The following is a 27464-nucleotide window of genomic DNA, read 5'->3' as shown; positions in this document are numbered from 1 at the left end:
TTATCAGAAAGCAATATCCCACACGGGCAAATAATCATTTTGACTTTCAGTAAGATGAATGTCCTAAATAGCCTTCTGATTTAAGAAGGGCTCTGCTTCACAACTTGAGATGAGAGAAAAAGAGACAATGCATGTGTCCTTATTTATGAGTTTCTATAAAAATCATTATTCTTAATATCAGCACATAAACACCATACCTCTGGACTCAGTGTCTTTACAACCACAACTTGGATCAATCTTTCGGCTTTAAACAAAATGTGAACATTTTTGAAGATGTATTATTGATATGAGAAACCACAAAGTGAACTAGCAGTGAGCTAGCCCACAGTTTTTACCCAGTTATTAGAGTAATTATTAAAGAGCTGCCAAATCAATTAACAGGTGTTACTAATCTGCCTAATGCAAAATTAGCTCTGAGAATATTAGCCCTTTGAAGATTTCTTAAAACACAGCTGCCATATTCTGATCTAGCTAATTTTATATCTAAAAATAAATTGTGTATGCCTTTAATATTTATTCATAATTAAAAAATGGAAAATATATAAAAGTAGTGGAAGACTTAAAATAATATTCAGTGATGAATTTATAAATCTAATGTGAGTAATGTGAGTTTCAGAATATGACATGAATATCTCTTTTTGTCATTTTAGGGCTCACAATATATTTTATAATAAGACATTTCTAACTTTTCTTTAAAATATCAGCAAATGGCCAGGCATTTCCTTAGACATACTTCACCAGTATATTCTTATAGGTTGGTTGCAATGCTTAAAAAATAATTTCATGGAAAATACATGTAAACTGAGTTCCTAACTTGTGTCACTGATAAAAAGCTATCAGATGATGTATTTAAAAAGACAATTCTAACTTGTTAATGTATGGTCAGTCAAAATATAGCCCAAAGTTTGGAATACAGTAAAACCTAATAAATAAAAGTTTTTTTTTTTTTTTAATTTAGAATGTGAATTCGAATTGTTGCAGAATGTCAAAGGAGAACTCTTCCTGCTGTCTCAGAATTTCAGCTGGAGCTACAGAGATCAAAGAGAGGATGTTATATACCCACTAATTTGAAAGCGAGTTGCCAGGCCAGCTGTGCAGAACATGCTAAGGGGTAACCCCAAAAGACAGATAAGCATTTGTCTATGACGTGCCTCAAGCCAATACAAGGAGAAAAAAGAAGAGCAATAAAGGAAAGACCATGAGGATGGGTTTCTGTGAGAAGAGCTGTAGATTTCTCCTTTCTTCTCCATACCTTGAGCCAAGTTGGGAGGTTGTAAAAATCCTCTGACAGAGCTTGGGTGTGCTTTCTGCCAGGAGGAAGACTAACCTGGAGCAAGCGGGTGGGGAGAGACCTTCAGAGAATTTGGACTCCCTACAGTCGGGGGCACAGGGTTTTGTGTTGACTTGCACTTGTAGAAGTCCGATGCCAGCCGGGTGCGGTGGCTCACGCCTGTAATCCTAGCACTTTGGGAGGCTGAGGCGGGTGGATCACGAGGTTAGGAGATCGAGACCATCCTGGCTAACACCGTGAAACCCCGTCTCTACTAAAAAAAAATGCAAACAATTAGCCAGGTGTGGTGGCGGCGCCTGTAGTCCCAGTTACTCGGGAGGCTGAGGCAGGAGAATGGCGTGAACCCGGGAGGCGGAGCTTGTAGTGAGCCGAGATTGCGCCACTGCACTCCAGCCGGGGCGACAGAGCGAGACTCTGTCAAAAAAAAAAAAAGAAAGAAAAAAGAAAAAAAGAAGAAAGAAAAAAAAAGTCCGATGCCAATAGGCTGGGCTGCCTGTAGTGGGCCTTATAGAAGGAAGAGCCAAGAGGCTTTTGATGGAAGTGAATTCTAGTTTTGCTCATCCCAAACCAAGGGTACTATTTCCAGCGGTCTCTTGGAACTCACTCTAGAAGCTATCTGGCCTTCGATTGTTTGGAAAATGATCCCACCCCAAAGGGCTTCCTGCTGAGGCAAGATGAACCTGGTTGAAAGAGGCTGGTCTGTACTGTCGGATGCAGAACGAAAGGCAAAGGATGGAAGGAGCAAAGCTTTTAAGCTGCCAGTGAGAGACTGTATTATCACCACAGGCAAGAGTGCTGAGTAAGGTCTGCAGCAAGAGGTGCGGTTGGATTTCTGAGGAGCCCACCGTACTCCAAGGAGCAGAAGAACTGGCCCTGTGGCATCAGCTGCACCATTTCAGATTATAACATTCCAGTCTAACATTCCATTTGATTCTTTGTTTTCTTTCCCAGCTTCAAGCTTGAAGAGCTGGAGACAGCAGAGAGAGTGGAAGAGTGGGAGGAACGGGAGATCAGTAAAGTAGATAAACAGGAAAGAAAGAAACCCTACCTCTTTCTCCAGTGCAGATTTCTGAGACTGATCAGCCTCTATGTGGGGCTACAAAAATTTTAGGCTTTAATAGTTGAATATGAAACTATTTATTAAACTTCAAGGTGAAGATAAAAGATATGGGAACCTCATAAGCTTTCATGCAGAGAGGGATGAATTGACAAAGTGGTTTTAATAGGATAGCAGGGAGGGGGGATGGAAACAACTGCTTTCTATTTGTACTGACTCCCTCATTAAAGTCACTGCATTACATTCATCAGAATTAGGGATATTTGGAATGAAAGTAATAACTCCAATTTTATTTCTTCAAATGTGAATTTATATGTTAGTTTGGGTTCCTCCAAAACAAGCTGAGATAAAGATTAAGATGCAATTTATTTTGGGTGTGATTCTCAAAAACAGCAGCAGAGGAATGTGGAATGAAGGCAGCTAACAAAGAATTCATTTTAAAGCAAGTGATATGGTTGGTTAGTAGAGCTCAACACCACTGGAAGAACTGTGTAAGTCAGGATAGGGCACATGCTTCAGAGTTATCCCAATGAAGACAAAAGAGAACTGTGATGTTCCTAAATCAACTGCTGTTAGTCTTTGTTAGAGATCGACACTTGGAGAGGCATTCATTCTCTGGCACTTCTAGACTGCAATATAGATGGCAAGAAGACACTGCCAGCAAGAATAGCTCTCAGGCAATATATATGCATGCTGGCAAGAGCTGCACTGCAATAGGGCAAGAAAATGTAAACAGGGAACTGACAAAATGAAGTATGTACCATGGATCATATATTAAGATGGGAGAGTAAAACATAGCTCCATCTTTTCTATTGGGGAATTTTAAGAATAGATTTAAGTTCTCTCTTGGGAAGCTTTATGTGTAATGTGTCTGAAGCAAAGAATATCGAACAAGTCCTGTGCGTTTCTATCAGAGCTATTACATATAGTTATAAAAAGGAGACATTTTTATTTGTACTAGAGGTCAGACTTCTCAAGTTTTAAAATTTAGAAATGTTTTACAGGAAAAAAAGCCCCATTTTGAATAAGAATAGAATTTTCTCTGATACTTAAAAACCAGTAGGAGTTAACTCAGGTCTTTCTAATTGTTGTATATGTGATAAAGAAGAAGCTAATGCACTATTCAAAGTTTAAACATTATATAATGCTCACTGACACCGTTTTTAAGCAATTATTAACATAACAACTACTTAAGATAATCTATGGAATAATTTTGTATTCAAGAAATGAACATATTTAGGAAACATATTAACATTCAGTAATTGTTTATTAATTTCTATCAGGTGTTCTTATATACTAGACACAAGCCATGCAGCAGGGCACAAGGCAGGAGGCAGGATTCTTGCTCTCTAGTGGGGAAGTTCAATATAAAAGGGAAGAAAATAAATGACCTAATTTCACACAGTCACATAATAAATATATAATTATTACAAACTGAAAATGCTACAGAGGAAAAATGGAGTACACTTGGGAAGTTTAAAAGTTTTAAGATGGATTTTAATTTTTCATATAACTTTCTTTTTTGAATTCTCCCACATATCATGTTAATATGACAAAATTGACACATACTCAAGCTCATGGCTGAAAGTATATTTGAAAAGTCAAATACATAGAAACAGAAAGTAGAATTTTCGTTACTAGGCACAGGGAGGGGGAGGAAATGGGGAGATAAAGGCCAAAGGGTACAAACATGCAATTTGTGGACTATGAGGACTGTAGTTAATAATACTGTTTACTGAAAATTTGCTAAGAGAGTAGATTTTAGGGGCTTTTACTATAAAATAGGTAACTATGGTAATATATATGTTAATTTGCTTGACTGTAGCGATTATTTCACTATGTATATCAAAACATCATGTTATATACCCCAAGTATAGACAATAAAATTTAAAACAGCACATGTCAACAGAATTGAGCAGTGTGAAAAATCAGATTACCTTTTAGAAAGAACACTTGTACAGCATTCAGAATGACTAAAATTAAAAAAAATAGCAACAACACAAATGCGGGTGAGGATGTAGAGAAACTGGATCACTCATGCATTGCTGGTGGGAATGCGAAATTTCCCAGCCATTCTGGAAAAGTAGTTTCCTTGTTTCTTAAAGAAAACTCAACATGCAACTACTATATGATTCAACAATTATACTCTAGGGTATGTAACCCAGGGAAACAAAAACTTATGTTCTCACAAAACTTGCATATAAATGTTTGCAGTAGATTTAGTAGATTTGCTAGTCATGTCTAAAACTAGAAACAACCCAGATGTTTTTCAGAGTGAATGGTTAAACACATATGGTCCTACCATATCACGGAATACTACTCAGCAATAAATAAGAAAGAACAAACAATACAACCAGGAATCTCCAGAGAATTATGTTAACTGTAAAAGCCAATCCTAAAAGGTGGCTTATTATATGATTTCATTTATATGACAGTCTTTAAAAATGCAAAGTTATAAAAATGGAAAATAGATTACTGGTTGTTTGGGGTTTAGGAGGGAGTGGAAGTGGGAGAGAGGTGAGGGCAATTATAAAAGAGCAACATAAGGAAGCCTTGTGATGATGGAAACGTTCTGTATCTTGACTGTGCCATTATCAATGTCCCAATTGTGATATTTTACTATAGTAATGCAAGATGTTATCATTGAGGAAAACGGGGTAAAGGGTACAGGGGGTCACACTGTATTATTTCTTACAAGGGCATGTGAATTTTCAATTATCTCAAAGTAAAAGTTTCAATTAAATAGATAGCATCTTTTAAATGCAAGAATAGGAGGTTATTTTGTGTACTGGTGGCAGGCAAAAGTTTCTTTTTTCTTAATATAGTTTATAAAGAAAAAAGATATATTAAATATCAAAATTAATGCCTTTTGTTGATCAAAATATACCCTTAAGAAAATGAATAGGCAAGGCAGAATTTGTAGAAAACAAATCAAACAAAACCTATATCCACAATCTATGTCTACACCTATACTACATTTTTTATTTTTCATAAATAAAAATAAAACAATAAAAGGTGGGCAGAATAACTGGACCGAAACTTTATGAACATTTATGAATGCCCCAAAAAAGACATACAAGTCTTTATCCTCATCATTTATTGAATTAATACAAATGGAAATCAAAGTCAAATACCACTAGATACTTATTAGAATAGATAAAATCTAAAAACTGAAAACATTGAATGTTGGCCAGCTTGTGGCACACCTGGAACTCTCATGTGTTGTTGGTGGGAATGTCAAAGTCTACCGCTTGTCAAAATCTTTGAAAGGTCGGAGATCTTAGCTTACTTACAAATAACAAATTAGTCTGCCAAGGTTTCATGGATGCTGGTAGGAGACAGTAGACTCTGGGTCATAGGACAATAATGTGTTTTTACTCACAGCAATAGCAGTAGCTTGAGTGGCAACATTTTCCCATGGCTTCTCAGAAGGTGATGTGAATAGGACTAGATGATATCTGCACAGACAGTGGGTTGCATATGGGATAGGAACCCTGAGCTTAGGGAACTTGGATCTTTTATAATTGACAGTAAGCTCGCTCTTTGCTCTGGAGAAATACATTGTCTCTATCTTCCAAGGTTGTGCGCTATACAAACATCTTGTAAAAATAGCCTGGATCAAAGATCAGTTAATGCCTCAGCTGCTCTATTTGTGTAGAAATACAAGAGTCCCACAGACATTTATCTGTCAACATCACAATTAGCTTTGGTATATTCATAAAATGGAAACTTTTGTTTTGCTTTGTTTTGTTTTGAGACAGAGTCTCCCTCTGTTGCCAGGTTGGAGTGCAGTGGTGTGATCTCGGCTCACTGCAATCTCCGCCTCCTGTTCAAGTGATTCCCCTGCCTCAGCCTCCCCAGTAGCTGGGACTACAGACGCGCACCACCACGCCCAGCTAATTTTTTTGTATTTTAGTAAAGATGGGGTTTCACCTTGTTGGCCAGGATGGTCTCAATCTCCTGACCTCATGATCTGCCCACCTTGGCCTCCCAAAGTGCTGGGATTACAGGCCTGAGCCACCGCGCTGGCCAGAAAAGTTACTTAGCAATTAAAAAAAAAAGTAGTACCTACTGATATGAGCAATGGCATTAATGAATCTTGACAATATTACCTTTAGTGAATCATGCCATACATCCAAAAAATTTATATCTGTGATTCAGTTTTAATGATAAGCTAAAACAGGCAATATTAATCTATGCTAGAAAAAAATCAGAACCGTCCATTTTTTCTAGGTATGAGTGCAGGAATTTATTGGGAAGGGAAGAGAAAATTTTTGGAGGTGAAGTTGTGGCTAAACTCAGAAAATATGTACCCATGCATTTCAATCTATTTTGCTTTGCATAAAAATACTATGAACAAATGAAGTGTCTATTTAATGACATAAATGTTAAGTATTTATTAACATAAATACTTATGTTGCTTTCAATTTACTTTGAAATGCATTTTTAAAAGCTGATGAATAAATGTATAGAAAAATGAATACTTTGATAGGTATAAGATAAAGTAAGTCAAATAGAATCCAGGTGGTGGGTATAAGGCCTTTATAAAGTTCTTTCAATTTTTCTTTTTGTTTTAAATATTTTACAATGTTGGAAAAAATTCTAACACAATAAACAAACAATGGAGCTAGAAGCCTTCATATAGATTAGTGAAAGTATACATAATTATAAAGTAAATCTTTTTTTAAAATTATTAATTTTTATATCAGTATCGGGGGAGGCGAGTAACCTTACCTTATTCTCACATCCTCTAACCTCAAGACCATAAGTCTTGGAGAGCTTAAGTATCCTCTTTCCAGAGCAACTTAGTTTGCTCATTATTTTACTGCCATTGATTTGTACTTCATAACAGCTTGGATCCTCAGTGTCTAATATGATTGTCAGTTTATAGTATTTTATTAATACATTTTGTATTTAAAATGGAATTTAAACAGTCATTCACTTTCATTAATTGCTCACATATTATCTACCTTCACTTTCTGTACACACTCATAGAGTATGCAGCATATCCTCCACATAGAAGTATTGGTCAGAAAACTTGTACATTTCAGCAAAATGTGCTTAGAAGGGTTACAAAATAATCTTGATATAAAAACGAAACTTTGGTTAAAAGGTGGCCGTCATCTTTCTCTTAATAAGATAATTAACTTTTGTTTTACAACCACTAGGGGGCAGTCAATAAGACATTTATAAAGACATAAATTGGGTCATTTTTAATTTTAAAATTTTGTGCGGTAGATTAACTATCTAAGTAGAATGCTAAGCAAAAATAAGTAATCAAAATTGTATTATTTAATTAAAACATGTATTCAATCAGTGTTTACTGAATACTTACTACTACTCACCTGAGGCAGTTTGTCAATTCTTAACTAATGTTAAGTCTTATTTCATAATTATCTAATATGTGCTGTTGTTAAGATTAACATAACATTCATAATAGATTTTTTTTAATTTAAAACACAGAACTCATAGAAATAATGTGAGCCATTTTCTACTTGGACAATTAATGTGCTAAGCTATGAACATTTAGCTCCTTTCTCTAACAATGTGCACTGCTCTTACTTTGTAACTTCTCTAAGCAAAAGGTTCATCTAATTCTGCCAGTTGGCAGTGTGAAACATATTTTCTGTGCTCAATAAATCTTAAATTACAAGTTATTGTAATGTTCTTCACAGCATTCTGTCTATAATCTCATGGAATCCATAAGGCATTAACTAGCATTGTTTTCTATAAAAATGAAAATATGATTACATTTTTTGAAACAAAAATTCTACAGAGGATTTACTCATAATGTGAGTTAATTTGTCTTGCTTTACTAAAAGCTGAATGTTATCAGAACCATGGCATATGTGGGGGCAAAATGCCTCTCACTCCTCAACCGAATTCTCAGCAGGCCTCTCACTATTCAAAAGGCAATTTATGTTCACACGTGGTTATGATAATAGAGTCATAATATGAAATCTTTAGTATCTTTATCTTTCTTTCTTTCTCTCTGTGTCTCTGTGACTGTCTCTGTCTCCCTCTTTCTCTCTCTTCAGAAATAGTTATTCTAGTTTGATTGGACACATCATACTCAAACCTAGCCCAGTAATCTTTAGTTACTACTTCAGGCTTCAGAATATCAGTATATAGCACTCAAAATCCATGAATTTGGAAGATAAAATGAAATGAGTTTTGTTTTTTTTGTTTTTTTTTTTTCTTGCCAATCTAAAGTCTTCAGGCCTTCCAGTCTTGCATAAAAATAGGGTCTTCTACCCAGGCAATACCATTCTGGACATAGGAATTGTCAAAGATTTTATGACAAAGACACCAAAAGCAATTGCAACAAAAGCAAAAATTGACAAATGGGATCTAATCAAGCTAAAGAACTTCTGCACAGTATAGGAAATATCAAATGAGTGAACAGATAGCCTACAGAATGGGAGAAAATTTTTTCAAATTATGCATGTGACAAAGGTCTAATATTCAGCATCTATAAGGAATTTAAACGAATTTACAAGAAAAAAATCACCATTAAAAAGTGGGCAAAGGACATGAACAGACACTTCTCAAAAGAAGACATGCAGGCAACCAACAATCATATGAAAAAAAGCTCAACATTACTGATCATTAGAGAAATGCAAATCAAAACCACAATGAGATACCATCTCACACCAGTCAGACTGCCTATTATAAAAAGTAACAAAATAACAGATGCTGGCCAGATTGAGAAGAAAAAGCAACACTTATACACTGTTCCTGGGAGTGTAAATTAGTTCAGCCATTGTGAAAGACCATATGGTGATTCCTCAAAGACCTAAAGATAGAAATACCATTTGACCCAGCAATCCCACTACTGGGTATATACCCAAAGGAATATAAATCATTCTATTGTAAAGACACATGCTTGTGTACATTCATTACGGCACTATTCAAAATAGCAAAGACATGGAATCAACCTAAATGCTCATCAATGATAGACTGTGTAAAGAAAATGTGCTATATTTACACCATAGAATAGTATGCAGCCATAAAAAAAGAACAAGATCATGTCCTTTGCAGGGACATGGATGAAGCTGGAGGCCATTATCCTTAGCAAATTAACACAGGCACAGAAAATCAAATACCTCATGTTCTCACTTAAAAGTGGGAGCTAAATGATGAGAACACATGGATACACACACTGAGGCCTACTTGAGGGTAGAGTGTCGGAGGAGGAGGAGGATCAGGAAAAATAACTAATGGGTATTAGACTTAATACCTGGGTGATGAAATAATCTGTACAACAAACCCCCATGACACAAGTTTACCTATGTAACAAAACTGCACATGTATCCCTGAAATTAAAAGTTAAAAAACAAAGAAAGGGGAGATTTCTTTCCCCTTCCTCCCCATGTAACGAAAATTCATATTTTTAATTTTTTTCATAACATAAAAAAATCAGAGTATTAACAAGCTTACAGAGTCATCAAAATTATGCAATCTCCTGATTTTAGCTTTCAGTTTCTCAGGAAAACTTCCTGATTTTGGAATCAGTATTTGCCATTAAGTAAATACAATGTTTTGGTTCTGGTATACCAGTTGTCCTGTGCCTAATTCTGTGTCAGGACCTTTTATAGTCAAAGGCTCAGGAAATTGGGTTATGGATGAATAATTTTATAGAATATTAAGGACCATGGCAATTATCAAACAAATGATTGCAAGATATAAAAACATGCAGTTTAACTCAATGACCTGGATATTTTGGGAGATAAATGGAGCATTTGGGATTCTTGAAGTACTATTTTCCTTCATAATCTTCTTCAATTTACAATTGTTAAGAAGGTATTGTCAGCATTCTGTGTTGCCATGCTTACAGGTGTTCATAGAAAACTGACATGCATCATGATCAAATTGTTGAATACACTTAATCGGAGGTAATCTATATTATCATTGTAAATCCTTGCAGTTCCACCATGCTTCAGTCCTGTGTACCCTTGAATTTAAAATAAAAGTTCAATAAACATTAAGATAAATGGGATCTCTTTAGCATTTGTGTTGGTTAAACTAGTTAAGCTCCTCCTTGTTAACATTTTTCCTTTATTCTCCTTGCAAACTCCTTCTGTGACCCCTTAAAAAGATACTCAAGCAGTTTCATGTGTTCAAAGATCTTGTAGTGATTGTCATTTTTTAAAACATTAGAAATACTTTATGTTGAAATTTTATTTAGAATAACAAATATATAAAACATTTTTAAAAATTATGAATTCCTTGGAAAGTTTAAATCTTCATTCAGAATAATTGTATATGAAACCCCTTAAAAATTTTCCCAGGAGCCCTAGGCTTCTTCAAAGCAACCTAAAAACCATAATAGAAAGTTCGTAGTACAAGAATTAGTGTTGATGAAGCTATGCATGGCACAGTTCCTAAAAGTTCACAGAGAATTTCAAGGCAGGACTTATACTCTTTCTCTATTTGTAGGATTTATCCAATTCACCCATTCACTTACTTGTTTGGTTAACAAAAAAAGGCAGGGGTTGCAATCCTAGTCTCTGATAAAACAGACTTTAAACCAACAAAGATCAAAAGAGACAAGGAAGGCCATTACATAATGGTAAAGGGATCAGTTCAACAAGAAGAGCAAACTATCCTAAATATATATGCACCCAATACAGGAGCACCCAGATTCATAAAGCAAGTCCTGAGTGACCTACAAAGAGACTTAGACTCCCACACAATAATAATGGGAGACTTTAACACCCCACTGTCAACATTAGACAGATCAACGAGACAGAAAGTTAACAAGGATACCCAGGAATTGAACTCAGCTCTGCACCAAGCAGAACTAATAGACATCTACAGAACTCTCCACCCAAAATCAACAGAATATACATTTTTTTCAGCACCACACCACACCTATTCCAAAATTGACCACATACGTGGAAGTAAAGCTCTCCTCAGCAAATGTAAAATATCAGAAATTATAACAAACTGTCTCTCAGACCACAGTGCAATCAAACTAGAACTCAGGATTAAGAAACTCACTCAAAACCACTCAACTACATGGAAAATGAACAACCTGCTCCTGAATGACTACTGGGTACATAATGAAATGAAGGCAGAAATAAAGGTGTTCTTGGAAACCAATGAGAACAAAGACACAACATACCAGAATCTCTGGGATGCATTCAAAGCAGTGTGTAGAGGGAAATTTATAGCACTAAATGCCCACAAGAGAAAGCAGGAAAGATCCAAAATTGACACCCTAACATCACAATTAAAAGAACTAGAAAAGCACGAGCAAACACATTCAAAAGCTAGCAGAAGGTAAGAAATAACTAAAATCAGAGCAGAACTGAAGGAAATAGAGACACAAAAAACCCGCCAAAAATTAATGAATCCAGGAGCTGGTTTTTTGAAAGGATCAACAAAATAGATAGACCACTAGCAAGACTAATAAAGAAAAAAAGAGAGAAGAATCAAATAGATGCAATAAAAAATGATAAAGGTGATATCACCACTGATCCCACAGAAATAAAAACTACCATTAGAAAACACTACAAACACCTCTACGCAAATAAACTAGAAAATCTAGAAGAAATGGATAAATTTCTCAACACAAACACCCTCCCAAGACTAAACCAGGAAGAAGTTGACTCTCTGAATAGACCAATAACAGGATCTGAAATTGTGGCAATAATCAATCGCTTACCAACCAAAAAGAGTCCAGGACCAGATGAATTCACAGCCGAATTCTACCAGAGGTACAAGGAGTAACTGGTACGATTCCTTCTGGAACTATTCCAATCAATAGAAAAAGAGGGAATCCTCCCTAACTCATTTTATGAGGCCAGCATCATCCTGATACCAAAGCCTGGCAGAGACACAACCAAAAAAGAGAATTTTAGACCAATATCCTTGATGAATATTAATGCAAAAATCCTCAATAAAATACTGGCAAACCGAATCCAGCAGCACATCAAAAAGCTTACCCACCATGATCAAGTGGGCTTCATCCGTGGGATGCAAGGCTGGTTCAATATAGGCAAATCAATAAATGTAATCCAGCATATAAACAGAACCAAAAACAAAAACCACATGATTATCTCAGATGCAGAAAAGGCCTTTGACAAAATTCAACAACACTTCATGCTAAACACTCTCAGTAAATTAGGTATTGATGAGACGTATCTCAAAATAATAAGAGCTATCTATGACAAACCCACAGCCAATATCATACTCAATGGGCAAAAAGTGGAAGCATTCCCTTTGAAAACTGGCACAAGACAGGGATGCCCTCTCTCACCACTCCTATTCAACATAGTGTTGGAAGTTCTGGCCAGGGCAATCAGGCAGGAGAAGGAAATAAATTGTATTCAATTAGGAAAAGAGGAAGTCAAATTGTCCCTGTTTGCAGATGACATGATTGTATATCTAGAAAACCCCATTGCCTCAGCCCAAAATCTCCTTAAGCTGATAAGCAACTTCAGCAAAGTCTCAGGATACAAAATCAATGTGCAAAAATCACAAGCATTCTTATACACCAATAACAGACAGAGAACCAACTCATGAGTAAACTCCCATTCACAATTGCTTCAAAGAGAATAAAATACCTAGGAATCCAACTTACAAAGGATGTGAAGGACCTCTTCAAGGAGAACTACAAACCACTGCTCAATGAAATAAAAGAGGATACAAACAAATGGAAGAACATTCCATGCTCATGGGTAGGAAGAATCAATATCATGAAAATGGCCATAATGCCCTAGGTAATTTATAGATTCAATGCCATCCCCATCAAGCTACCAATGACTTTCTTCACAGAATTGGAAAACACTACTTTAAAGTTCATATGGAACCAAAAAAGAGCCCTCATCACCAAGTCAATCCTAAGCCAAATGAACAAAGCTGGAGGCATCATGCTACCTGGATTCAAACTACACCAGAAGCCTACAGTAACCAAAACAGCATGGTACTGGTACCAAAACAGAGATATAGATCAATGGAACAGAACAGAGCCCTCAGAAATAACGCTGCATATCTACAACTATCCGATCTTTGACAAACCTGAGAAAAACAAGAAATGGGGAAAGGATTCCCTATTTAATAAATGGTGCTGGGAAAACTGGCTAGCCATATGTAGAAAGCTGAAACTGGATCCCTTCCTTACACCTTATACAAAAATTAATTCAAGATGGAATAAAGACTTAAACATTAGACCTAAAACCATAAAAACCCTAGAAGAAAACCTAGGCATTACCATTCAGGACATAGGCATGGGCAAGGACTTCATGTCTAAAACACCAAAAGCAATGGCAACAAAAGCCAAAATTGACAAATGGGATCTCATTAAACTAAAGAGCTTCTGCACAGCAAAAGAAACTACCATCAGAGTGAACAGGCAACCTACAAAATGGGAGAAAATTTTCGCAACCTACTCATCTGACAAAGGGCTAATATCCAGAATCTACAATGAACTCAAACAAATTTACAAGAAAAAAAAACAACCCCATCAAAAAGTGGGCGAAGGACATTAACAGACACTTCTCGAAAGAAGACATTTATGCAGCCAAAAAACACATGAAAAAATGCTCACCATCACTGGCCATCAGAGAAATGCAAATCAAAACCACAATGAGATACCACCTCACGCCAGTTAGAATGGCAATCATTAAAAAGTCAGGAAACAACAGGTGCTGGAGAGGATGTGGAGAAATAGGAATACTTTTACACATTGGTGGGACTGTAAACTAGTTCAACCATTGTGGAAGCCAGTGTGGCGATTCCTCAGGGATCTAGAACTAGAAATACCATTTGACCCAGCCATCCCATTACTGGGTATATACCCAAAGGACTATAAATCATGCTGCTATAAAGACACATGCACACGTATGTTTATTGCGGCACTTTTGACAATAGCAAAGACTTGGAAACAACCCAAATGTCCAACAATGATAGACTAGATTAAGAAAATGTGGCACATATACACCATGGAATACTATGCAGCCATAAAAAATGATGAGTTCATGTCCTTTGTAGGGACATGGATGAAATTGGAAATCATCATTCTCAGTAAACTATCGCAAGAACAAAAAACCAAACACTGCATATTCTCACTTATAGGTGGGAATTGAACAATGAGAATACATGGACACAGGAAGGGGAACATCACACTCTGGGGACTGTTGTGGGGTGGGGGGAGGGGGGAGGGATAGCATTAGGAGATATACGTAATGCTAAATAATGAGTTAATGGGTGCAGCACACCAGCATAGCACATGTATACATATGTAACTAACCTGCACATTGTGCACATGTACCCTAAAACCTAAAGTATAATGATAATAAAATAAAAATAAAAAGTTAATAAAAAAACAGTTTTTGAGCTTGCATTATACTCCATCCTCTGTACTAGCATTTCTGTTTTTATTATGACCAGTGACAACTGAATGTCTCTTTCTCTAACGTTAGCTCAGAGCAAACTGAAGAACAAAGAAAAATTGTCTTATTCTTTACTCACAGAATATAACTTCCAGATTTGTTTGAAAGAGTGAAATAATGACATTCATTTGAATTATTGCAGTTGATCCAAAACACTGAGTGTTGGAACATGTCTTTCAAACTTGATAAGATATTAGAAAAATAATAACAATTTCTAAATTTTTTTCAATCGTCTAAATTCTAAACTCAAAACATGTGTCTCATCATAGAATTTCTGACTCATGAACTATCATTTATTCTGATTGATTTGAAGATAGATTTTCTAAGAGCACCATGAGTCCATTACATATGTACCCAGGCAGGGGATTTATTTGTGTAAGAAAAACCTTTGTTGATTTGATTTTAGTTAGTTCCACATGTATCAATAAATCCCTAGCACCAGAATGTTATTATTTTTCCTTACTTGTACCTGTAGGACACAATTCCTGGGGCTGCTCTATAAACATAATCTGCTTTTACTTCTATATTTCCTTTTAAAATTTTTTGTCTAGAATATATGATATAGGTGGAGATGTGTCTAAGGTGGAGAGGCAGTGTCCAGGAATGTCTCGAAATTCCTAAACCTCCAATGAAAACATTTAAAAAACCCCTTTCTAAGGATAACATATTGCATTATTTTACCTCCCACTACTTCAAAGAGTAAAGGGGTACTTATTTTCCTTGTTCTGGACTCATCTCTTCAAGGCATCAAGACTTTCCCCTTTGTTCTACTTATCTACAGTTGTGTGAATAGTTACCTATTTACCAAATATTTTCATTTAAAAGCTCAAGCTATTTATGAGTTCTTCTTATCTTTTCACATTGAATGATGAATGTAGTTGTAAATACTGAGATTTTAGTTTCTCCTCAACAAGAAAGTTTCTTCATTCATCATATTATCCTATTATCATCTGGACCATTTCTGGTCCATCATTTTTTTAAAATATTTGTTAAAAGTTCCAGTGTTAACCAGGTGTAATTTTTCTTTCCTTGCTGAGTGTTTAACATTCCTTTGTAAACAGTAATGAAATCTTCAGACAGAACCTAGAGGAGCTGAACACCTTGGTGCTAGAGTCTAAAGGACACAAGTTGGCAACTTAGCTCCATCCCTTCATAAATGTATAAATTTGGGCGAATTATATGACTTTTCCAGGCCTCAATTTCCTCTCTCCTTTGCTTGAAGAAGAGATTAAATAAACTCAAGGCGGGATTTAACGCTCAGTCAGAGACAGACTCAGCTGAAGCTTTAGGAACTTAAGTGTCAGGGTGCTTTACTCAGAAGTGCCCAACTCCTAGTGACAGGCCATTTTGTATTAGTAATTTCTCATGCCAAGTTGTGCTAAAGCGCAGTGGGAATGTTATTCTTTAATCTGTACATGCTCTCTTTTAAATGGCCCACATTTTATGACTTTCAGACCCCACAAAATCTGAGTCTGTTCATTCAAAAGGCAAATCTTATTTACTATTAGAAAACTCATTCAAAATAATACTGCGTGAAGTCTCTTCTCCCTTCCTTCTTCTTTCCTCTTTTCTTTCCTTTCTTCTTTTGTTCTTCCTCACTTTGTTCCTTCCTTTCTTTCTGTATGTGTCTTAAAGACCTAATTTTGTGGCCATTATACTAACTTTCATCAGTCTTTGAGACACAAATCTTCTGTTTCCTCTCAAAAAAGATGGGATATGAGGGTGAAAAAGAGGCAGTTTGGATAGTGAATATGACATCGAGAATGTCAATTTCAAACTTGACCTATTCCAGCATGATTTCAACTACATAAAGACAGTTGAACTTAGCAAGTGTTTGCTTTCCCTGACCAAGGTTGCTTGACTTTTTACTTGAATGACAAGTGAGGAGAATACTATGTTAATGAGGACTGGTTACATACAGGAATTTAAAATAAGTAAGCATGGATCTTCCAGGTCCTGATATAAGGTAGTAGAACTAAGACACACCACCTTAGTTTTGAAATTGTGGCAGCAAAATTTAAAAAATTAAAATGCTGAAAAAAGTAAGTAAACAATAATTATAATCACAAATACTTCGTTATCAAATGTCTATGGCTTTATTAGTAATTATCACATGATCACATGTTTGCCTTTTATCATCGACCTCACATATACTCAGAAAACAAAATTCTCAAGTATTCCATCAAACACACAACATTCTTTAATGGTAGGCCTGGAGTTATAATTCCAAAACTTACTAGCTGTGTAATGTAAAAACTACTTAAGGCCGGGCACGATGGCTCATGACTGTAATCCCAACACTTTGGGAGGCTGAGGTGGGTGGTTCATGAGGTCAGGAGTTCGAGACAAGTCTGGCCAATATGGTGAAACCCTGTCTCTACTAAAAATACAAAAATTAGCCTGGCATGGTAGCGTGTGCCTGTAATCCCAGCTACTCGGGAAGCTGAAGCAGGAAAATTGTTTGAACCCAGGAGGTGGAGGTTGCAGTGAGCTGAGATTGCACCATTGCACTCCAGCCTAGGCGACACAGCGAGACTCTGTCTCAAAAAACAAAACAAAACAAAAAACTACTTAAAACTATCTAGACTCCAGATTTCTCATCTGAAAAAATAATAATATCAGGAAATCCTAGCCAGAGCAATCAGGCAAGACAAAGAAATCCAGAGCATCTAAATTGGAAAAGAGGAAGTGAAACTATTTCTGTTTGTCTTTGATTAATTTTATACCTAGAAAACCCCAAAGCCTCTTCCAATAGGCTCCTAGATTTGATTCATGAATTTAGTAGTCTTAGGTTACGAAATTAAGGTACCGAAATCAGTAGCACTGCTATGCACCAACAATGACCCATCTAAGAATCCAATCAAGAACTCACTATCTTTTTTAAATAGCTACAAAAAAAAAAAATAAAGTACTTAGAAATATACTTAACCAAGGAGGTGAAAGATCTTTACAAGGAAAACTACAAAACACTCCTGAAAGAAATCGTAGATGACACAAACAAATGGAAATACATCCTATGTTCAAGGATTGGGAGAATCAATATTGTGAAAATGACCATATAGCCCAAAGCAATCTACAGATTAAATGCAATTCCTATGAAAATACCAATGTTATTCTCCATGGAATTAGCAAAAACATTCCCAAATTAATATGGAACCAAAAAAGAGCCTGAATAACCAAAGCAATCCTAAGCAAAAAGAACAAACTTGGAGGCATTACCTTACCCAATTTTGCTTATACTATGAGACTACAGTAAACAAAACAGCATGTTACTGGCATAAAAGTAGACACATAGACCAGTGAAACAGAATAGAGCACCCAGAAATAAAGCCATATACTTACAACCAACTGATCTTTGATAAAGCAAACAGAAACATAAATTGGGAAAGGGACACCCTATTCAATAAATGGTGTTGGGAAAATTGGATAGCCACATGCAGAAAAATGAAACTGGATATGTATCTCTCACCATACACAGAAATTAACTCAAAATGCAATAAAGACTTAAGTCTAAAACCTTAAACCATAAGAATTCTAGGAGATAATTGGGAAAAAATCTTCTGGGCATTGGCCTAAGTAAAGTATTTATGATAAAGATCCCCAAAGCAAATGCAACAAAAACAAAAATAAATAAATAAGACCTAATTAAACCAAATGCTTCTGGACAGCAAAAGAAATAATCATGAGAGCACACAGACAAGCTACAGAATAAGAGAATGATTACAAACTATGCATCTGACAAAGGACTAATATCCAAAATCTACAAGGATCTCAAACAAATCAGCAAGAAAAAAAACAGTTTCGCTAAAAGGTGAGCAAATGACATGAATAGACATATAGGTCAGCAAATACATGAAAAAAATGCTCGATATCACTCATCATTAGAGAAATGCAAATAAAAACCATAATGAGATACCACCTAACCCAAGTCAGAATGGCTTTTTTTTTTTTTTTTTTTTTTGAGATAGATTCTCACACTGTTGCCCAGACTGGAGTGAAGTGGCACAATCTTTGCTCAGTGCAACCTCTGCCTCCTGGGTTCAAGCAATCCTCCAGCCTCAGCCTCCCTAGTAGCTGGGATTATAGGTGAGTGTCACCATGCCAAGCTAATTTCTGTATTTTTAGTAGAGACGGGGGTTTCACCATGTTGGCCAGGCTGGTCTCAAACTCCTGACCTCAGGTGATCTGCCTGCCTCGGCCACCCAAAGTGCTGGGATTACAGCTGTGAGCCACTATGCCCAGCCCAGAATGGCCATTTTTAAAAAGTCAAAAACCAATAGATGTTGGCACGGATGTGGTGAAAAGGGAATGTTTGTTTATACACTGCTGGTGGGAATGTAAATTAGTACAACCTCTGTGGAAAACAGTATAGAGATTTCTCAAAGAACTAAAAGTAGATCTACTATTTGGTCCAGCAATCCTACTGGTATCAACCCAAAGGAAAAAAAATTATCATATCAAAAACACACATTTATGCCTATGTTTATTGCAGCACGCTTCATAATTGCAAAGATATGGAATAACACTAAGTGCCCGTTTGTGCAAATGTCTGAATTACATAAGAATTTTTTTACATGTACATAATGTGTAATGATCAAGTCAGGATATTCAGGTTGTCCATCACTCAAGTATAATACATTTGTTAAGGTATGGTCATCCCACTCTGCTATCAAATTGAATTTATTTCTTCTATTTTACTGTATGTGTGTACCCTTTAACCCACTTCTGTTCATTCCCCCATCTCTCCTCCACTTACTCTTCCCAATCTCTGTTTTCTATTTTTCCACTCTCTACCTCCATGTGTTCAAAGGAAAATAATTGTTTTGAGACATGGTGTCGTGCCTTCACCCCAGTTTAAGTGCAGTGACACAATCATAGCTCACTGTATCCTCAAACTCCTGGGCACAAGCAATCCTCCCACCTCAGCCTCCTGAGTATCTGGAACTACAGGTATGCACCACTGCACTAGGCCTGTTCAAATATTTTAGCTACTACGTATGAGTAAAAACATGGAATATTTGTATGATTATTTTTAAAATCAGCATTGATTAAACAAATCTTTCTCTCCTCCGGAGATACAGAGATTTTCCCAGAAAACTCAGAACAAATAAATATATAAAATAAACTTTACTTCAGAATAATCCTCAAGTATGTGACTGCTTGCATTAAAAAAATCATTTCTACTCATCCTATTTTAATGAAATTCACAGGCTGTTAAGCCATTTTTCAAGAAGTATAGATAAATGATAGATAGATGATAGATAGCTGTGTGTGTGTATTTATTTATATATATATATATTTCCTTCTGCAAAATTGTATTCAATTTTCAATCCAGCATTTCATATCAAGACAAATAAACACTTTGAAGTTAGATGAAAATGAAGCTTTATAAAAATACAGAAAGGCGTCCAAGAATTGATGTAGAGTGTACTAGAATAAATCCCTTTTAGCTATTCAGAAAGCCCCAAGGTAATAGCTTCTTCCCCAACCCGATCTTAATGTCTCAGTTCAACAACTGTTTAAGCTGAACCATAGGGCCTTATCTCAGCTTTCCAGATGGACCCTTTAGGTGCTTCTTTGACCCTATAAAGGTAATTGCTTAACATTTGAGGGGGGTGGCACATGTGGCAACAAGAAGTTTAAAAGAACAATATAAGAAGGAATAATAGGATCTGGATTTTAATAATTCATAAGATTACTTAACAGGCAAGATTTAATTACATCTCTATCAGCTGTCCCTTTCAAATTCCAGCACAGCACAACAATAAATAGCCTAACACTTTTAACTCCAACACACTATGGACACATCATTTGAAAATGCATTTCATGCTTTTTTTTTTTTTTAACTAAAAGCATGGGAGCCAGAATGGATCCTCATATGTTATAGGATAATGTTAAAATATAAGCTTTTTTGACAGTGGGCTTTTTAATACAAGCAAATTATTGAATTAGATTTTCATGGCTATTATATTAGATTTAAAAGATCTATGAAGCAAAATTATATAATTTGCTATGAACCAGATCATTCACAGTAGAACACTGTTGGCCGGTTTCTACTACATCCTCAAATAATTTGCATTCTAAATGTACTTCATAGCCAATTATATAATTTTGCTTCATAGGTCTTTTTAATATAATAGCCATGAAAATCTAATTCAATAATTTGCTTGTATTAAACAATCTTCTTCCACTTTGATTGTTGTTCTATAAACACAGGTTATATTTGAAGTAGATGCATGATATTTACTTCATTTCCTTTTTTTCATACCTTGGAGAAAGACTTGAGAATTTCCTGGTGTTGACACTTTTAATTGTGCTTTGGGATGTTAGGGTTGGGGCTGTGTTTTAATCACTTCTCTGATTTTATCACTTAACAGAGTACATGAGATATAGTACATAAGCCCAATCAATGTCTTCTACTGGGTAATGAGACTGAAATTCTGGTCCCAAAACCAACTTCATAATTATCATAGATCATTCCTCATTATGCCAAAACACTTGGCGAAAAAGTGAAATCAATCAGCTGATTGTTTTGTCTACATAATACCAAAACATTAATACAAATGCTGCTATGTCAAAGCCATCCAAGTAACTGATTATTTGGCATTACTAAATGCTTTGGGGAAGATTCTAAACTTAGACCTATTTCCTTTCAGGGTTGTGTGTATGAAATGGGAGTGTGTTTGAATGTTGGGTTATTTGTAGTGTCACCAAACAATCATGAGTGAATGTTTGAGTATCTTTTATTTTCCTTTTACTTTGTGAGCTCTTAGCACGTTTAATTTGGTTTCATGTTAATGAAAAGTTTGTTGGTGCATATAGAAGATTGTCTTTTAGGAATATTTTGGCATTGAAAAACAGAAAACCTAATTAAAACTGTCTTGGAAAAATGAGAACATCATCACTATCATCATCATTATTTTCGTCACTGAAGAAAAAGGTCAGAAGTAAAGGAGGCTCTAGTCCTGGTGTTATCTGAAGTTTACTGATCCCATCAAGAACCCCAATTTTTTCCCCTCTGTCTACCCTTCCATCCTTAGAGTCAAATATCTGCCCTGGATATTTATTCTTCTAAGAGTTACAAAATAGCTGCAGTAGTTCAAGGTATCATTTCCCAGGACAGCAACCTCCAAAGGAGAAAGAGAGTTTGACTTCTTTTAGTCTCTTGAAAAAGAAAAGAAAAAAGAAACATGTCTTCAAAGACTCCAAGGAGAATTCTCATCTCATCTCACTGACCAAAGTTGGAGTTCATGTGCAACCCTAAACCAGACACATGTGATGAAACGGAATTTCCATGAATGGCCTAGATGGATTCGATCTGTCCCTCTGGATTTGGAATCTGCCAATTCCCATGAAACCTGGCCTGTGTGACGAGAGGGAGTTGAAACTGGAAATCATTGATAGGCAAATTGTGATGTTGATAAAAATAATACTTCTTAAATGTATTTAAAAAGGTTTTCTAATTCATCTATTTACTTAGATTTATTTTATTTATTCCTTCATCTACATCCTACAAGAAATAGGCTTTGGAAAACTTAATTGTAAATAATAGTAACTTCTATCTGAAAGTTATAGATCTTCTATTGCAGTTACAGATTCTGTGATATTTTGTCATCTTGCAGGCTGTTCAAAATATGGTTAAACATTAGCATTTGTCTTGATTCACTTTGGCCCAATCTAAATCTTGAAATTCCATCTCTTCTCAATTACTTTTATTACTCCTTTTAATGCTACCTAAAACATCAATAGTGGCTTCACCCTATAATCTTGTAGAAGATTGATATTTATTAGCTGAATAAAGGTGTTTCATTATTAAAATTAAATGCAAGTTTGTTTTCTAAAATTTTTATGAAACAAGTAGAAAGTTATCAATTTTAAGAACTTTTCCATTAATAAAAATCTTGATTTCTGATATAATGCAAAATGATTGAATGACCTCAGAAATAATAGATTATGCTTCATGTGATAGCTTACATTTTTCATAATCAGTGTGTTTATGTTTGTAATTTTATGGGATACTTAGATATTTCAAGTTTATGTTATTGCAATTTATCCACCTTTTATGGTTTCTCACTAAAAGCAATAAATGGATAACAGCCCATTAGAGAACCATACAACTAAAGCAAATATCATCAGTGCTTTATTGATAGAAATCTGCTCCCTAAAAGAACACTGAAACACAGTCAAAACAAAAAACAAAAGGGATAAATAAAAATATAAAACTGTAAATGTAGGGGTCATTAATAGTACTAGTAATGTTTTCTTATTTAGTTTAGGTTCAGGAATTTTTATCATGGCAAATTGAAGTATTTATATAAGGCATAACCCAATTTACTGGGGTAACAATATTTGGAATCCTATTACAGTTATATTGTCATTCTTGGTATGTTAATTCAGGAGAAAAGACAATTAGTTTCTTATAAATCTCAATAGTGAACCAACATTTTCCAGTCTGGCCGGACTAAAAAGAAAGCAGAAGAAGAAAAAAACCCATATTATTAAAAGTAGGACACCATCTGATTTCTATTGAGAAAAAATAAATGAAAACTATACTGCTGCTAAGGAGAGATTTTGTTCATTACTCAAACAACGGTCTTGACTGTTTTTACTAAGTAAAGAGCTAGAGGAAAAAATGATGCCTTACACCTAATCATGTGAGTTTGTCTCATTAACTACCCTTGCAATTTTGCATGCTTAGTCAATATGAAGACATATTTCCTGAGAGCTTTGGTGCATTAGCAGTAGTCCTGCCACTGTAACAAAATGGTCCTCTGAGAGATGCAGAGGTGATTCGAACACTCACCAGATTCCATTGCCACTTTGTGCCATTTATTTAAAGAAAAGAGCATTTTGAAGCAGATATATTTTCAGTATTGCCTGCTGCTATCACTATCACTATTTAGTGTCAGTGGAGGGAAGCTGGTGTCAGACCCAGAAGCTGAAATGAAAGTTAATTACATCCCTGCAAAATGGAATCATCTTGTCCTCAAAGAAACCTATCTTCCCCACCTTTCTTTTTGTTGAAAGGAATATATTTCAAAGTCATTTCCCTTTCATCATTTGGTACTAATGAGTACTTGAAATGAGATTTTAAAATATGCCAAAAAAACAAATATTCATATTCTTCTGGATTTCTCATCTTTGCTGACCGATTCATAGAGATTGAGTCTTGATGTAAGCCTTATTTTCTCCTTGTGTTTTGGTTTCTTTCTCTTTTTGTTAAAGCTCCTTTATGGGTAATTTTCTTTGAGTACTCTTCTGCCTCATCAGGGGAAGTATGAGATACTTGAAAAAGAGAAAACTTCAAAAAAAATGTCAGAGTAGGGACTAAAAATGATTGCAGAAAGTCTAAGAAAAGAAAAAGTAAATTCATTTAAAAATCTGAAGTTCCTTATAACAAATAGACTTATTTTTATATACTCATTTTAAAATTTCAAAGCACAAAAGACAAAAAGATTATAAAAGATGACATTCAAAAGAAGAATAAAAATATAATGTGTCTCAAATGCAAAGGTCATATTAAAAAACTCCAAATAAGGAATTAGTTTTTGATGTAGTTGAAGTTCAAAATTTTTTTACCCATTATCTAGACATTGAATATAAAAATGTAATTCTAGATTATTCAAATGATTATCTGTACTCTAATTTTCTTTGCAGTTATGATTACAGATGGAATTCATACATGGATCAAGTGCTATATTCATTTTAGTTAAAGGGAGTTAACTTTTCTCATGCACTCTAGATAGCCTCACATGCCAAAATAGAACTCAAGAAGTGGTTAAAAAAAATGAAGTTAAATAATTACTTGTGGTATGAAAATAGGCATTGTTATGGTGTTATTGATAGCGGAGGTGGCCTGTCTGGAACAGCCACTGCAGGGATGCCAGCTGCAGATGGGGAGGCACGGCTGGGGCTGTGCCTTCCACAGAGCCGGTAGGTGCCAGGAACAGTCAGGAGCCCTGCCCCCTACCGAGTTAACAGGGTGGGAGCCCCGTGCTCCCAAGTGCAGCTGCAGCCGCCTAGCCCTGGCTCATGACCCAAGCATCCCGGCACTCTCAGGTATCTGGGAAGCCCCCTCTTCCCCCTGAAGGCTCAGAAGTGCCTGCTGTTGCTCCTTGGCCTCTCTCCACTCCTGGTGCCTGCTCCAATTTTAGAGCAAAGTTGTAGTTAGTTCCAGGCTCTGTCATGATCCAGCCAGGTATGAGTGCATTTGCATTTGGGGCTGCAGTAACACACCAGCTCTCTGCTGCCTCGGCTCCCTTCAGACTTTGGCACTGACAAGAAGGGAGACCAAGGTGGGGCTGAGGGTGGCTTTGTGTGGGCCTGCAGGTGCCCTTTGGCAGGAACAGCCTGGGTGCCATGGATCATATGTTGTTGGTGGCAGGAGGTAAACAGGCTCCTAGGTAGAAAGGGGCCGGTCCCTGGTGAAGCCTTACCTTCAAGCCAGGGAGGGCCTGAAGCCTGGGGACTGGGTTGCCAGTTCTGGGTGTGACCCACTGGGAAGTTATGGTGCTTTTTCTGTGCCTGCCCGTGGCCGCCCATGAACAAATCAGCATGCATTTCCTCCCTTCTAAGCCCATAAAATCCCCCAAATCAGCCAGACTTGGATAGTAGGACTACCAACTGTAGGAAGCAGTAATCCACTTCCATTCTCTTCGACTTGTCAGGATGACCTGCCTGCAGAAGGAGCTACCCACTGAAGGTCTCTTCTCTGCTGAGAGCTGGACACTCATTGGGATGAACTGCCTGTGGAAAGGAGCTACCCACTTTGGGTCTCTAGAGAGCTGTTCTGTTGCTCAATGAAGCTCCTGTGCATCTTGCTCACCCTCCAATTGTCTGCATACTTCATTCTTCCTGGACATGGGACAAGAACTCAGGACCAAATGGTGGGACTGAAAGAGCTATGACACAAACAGCGCTCAAGATTTAACAGCCAACAACAAAACAAAATAAAGCAAAATAAATGTCAGAATGTGTGAGCTATCAGATCATTGGCCTGTGGATATTCAAGTCTGAACTGAATTTGAATTGTCTCTTTTCGGGGAAATGATGCACATTGTATCATGTCAGGCAATAATTTTTTGTATATGTTATGGATAGTTTGTATGTATGTGTGTGGTGGGGATGGTGTGAATGCATGTGCTGGCTGGGAAGTAAAGCAATGAACTGCAACAGATCCCAATTTAGTTTTGTTTAACACTGACCCCTTCTTTGGAAACATCACCACCCCTATTCAGTGAACTGCAACTCCACTCATATTCACATGGTCCTTGGCCTCTTAGGCCACAGAAGGTTAGTTTTGAAATAGTGACTTGAACCAAAGTGAAGCATTGAGAATGCTGTTCAACCCTTAAGTATTAATGAATCCCTTAAGCCTATCCTTGTAAAACCTGCCTGAATTTAGAAAACTAAACTAAGGTTTAGCTTTAATGTAGACCATATTTTAGTTTTAACCTGTTTTTTATTGTAAAATTTAGTGACTAAAAAATGTTTCTTCATTTACCAAAAGTATTCATTTGAAGACTCCTTTTAGTAGGAATTTTTTAATTCTTATAAACACTATATAGAGAAAACTATGTGCCAAGAAAATGAATCTTTATTGAATTAACAGAAACAATTAAATTTGAATTACTTTGGACATCGGTAAAATATAATTTCTAAGGAAATATATCTTGTGAAATTCACCAAAATGTCAATTGATATAAAAGTTAAGGTGTAATGAAGTATTTAACATACTAGTAACATAATTTGTTTCATTGTACTCAGTATCATAATCTCTAAAGAGGTGGAAATAGCAGAAAACAGCATGGTAGAAAGAAAGAGAGGTTTATAATCTGTGTGTGGCAGAATGAATGAGAGAAATTGAATTGAAAATGATGTTTAGGCTCATTAACATACTATGAAAACTTTGTCCAAATTTTTAAAATTGAAATTATCTAAAATATAGAAACAGATTAGATATTTCAGAAAGTGTATTTTTTACAGGGTCAATTTTAAGACAGTGTTAGGAGCAAAATAACTATTTCTACATAAAAATGATTTAAAAACCAAGTAAATGTACTTTAAATGTAAAAATGTAGATCCTCATAAACAAGCTACTGAATAACGGATATTAAATTACATTTAGAGTACTAGTATTATCCGGTGTTTAATACAGAAATGGAAAAAGTACAGATTTGGAAAACAATGATTTTCTTGTTTTGTTTTGAATTTGAAAAATGGCTTAAATATAAATAGCATATTACCAAATTGTTTAAAACAACACTCCAAAACTTGAAAGTACATTGAAGAGCTGAAAAATCTTCATTAAAATAAAGCAATTTAAGAAAAATTCACTGCATTCCTTCTGAAACTATTCCAATCAATAGAAAAAGAGGGAATCCTCCTTAATTCATTTTATGAGGCCAACATCATGCTGATACCAAAGCCTGGCAAAGACACAACAAAAAAAGAGAATTTTAGACCAATATCTCTGATGAACATCGATGCAAAAATCCTCAATAAAATACTGGCAAACCGAATCCAGCAGCACATCAAAAAGCTTATCCACCATGACCAAGTGGGCTTCATCCCTGGGATGCAAGTCTGGTTCAACATACACAAATCAATAAACGTAATACAGCATATAAACAGAACCAACGACAAAAACCACATGATTATCTCAATAGATGCAGAAAAGGCCTTTGACAAAATTCAACAACCTTCATGCTAAAAACTC

The 27464-nt window shown here is 35.9% G+C and overlaps 1 non-coding gene across 1 annotated transcript in view; it reads left to right on the top strand.

The window, feature by feature from the left end:
* The window catches only part of LOC100988602 (uncharacterized), a 245378-nt gene extending 241253 nt beyond the window's left edge, over positions 1-4125 (top strand). Inside the window, exon 4 of the transcript XR_010112984.1 lies at positions 959-4125. This is a non-coding gene — a transcript (uncharacterized LOC100988602). The remainder of the gene's footprint in view (positions 1-958) is intronic.
* Positions 4126-27464: the final 23339 nt, after the last annotated feature.

This window comes from Pan paniscus, chromosome 7 (assembly GCF_029289425.2).
Source record: "Pan paniscus chromosome 7, NHGRI_mPanPan1-v2.0_pri, whole genome shotgun sequence".
NCBI classification, from domain to species: domain Eukaryota; kingdom Metazoa; phylum Chordata; class Mammalia; order Primates; family Hominidae; genus Pan; species Pan paniscus.
Note: the sequence above shows the minus strand (reverse complement) of the source record. Positions and strands in the feature narration are given on the sequence as shown.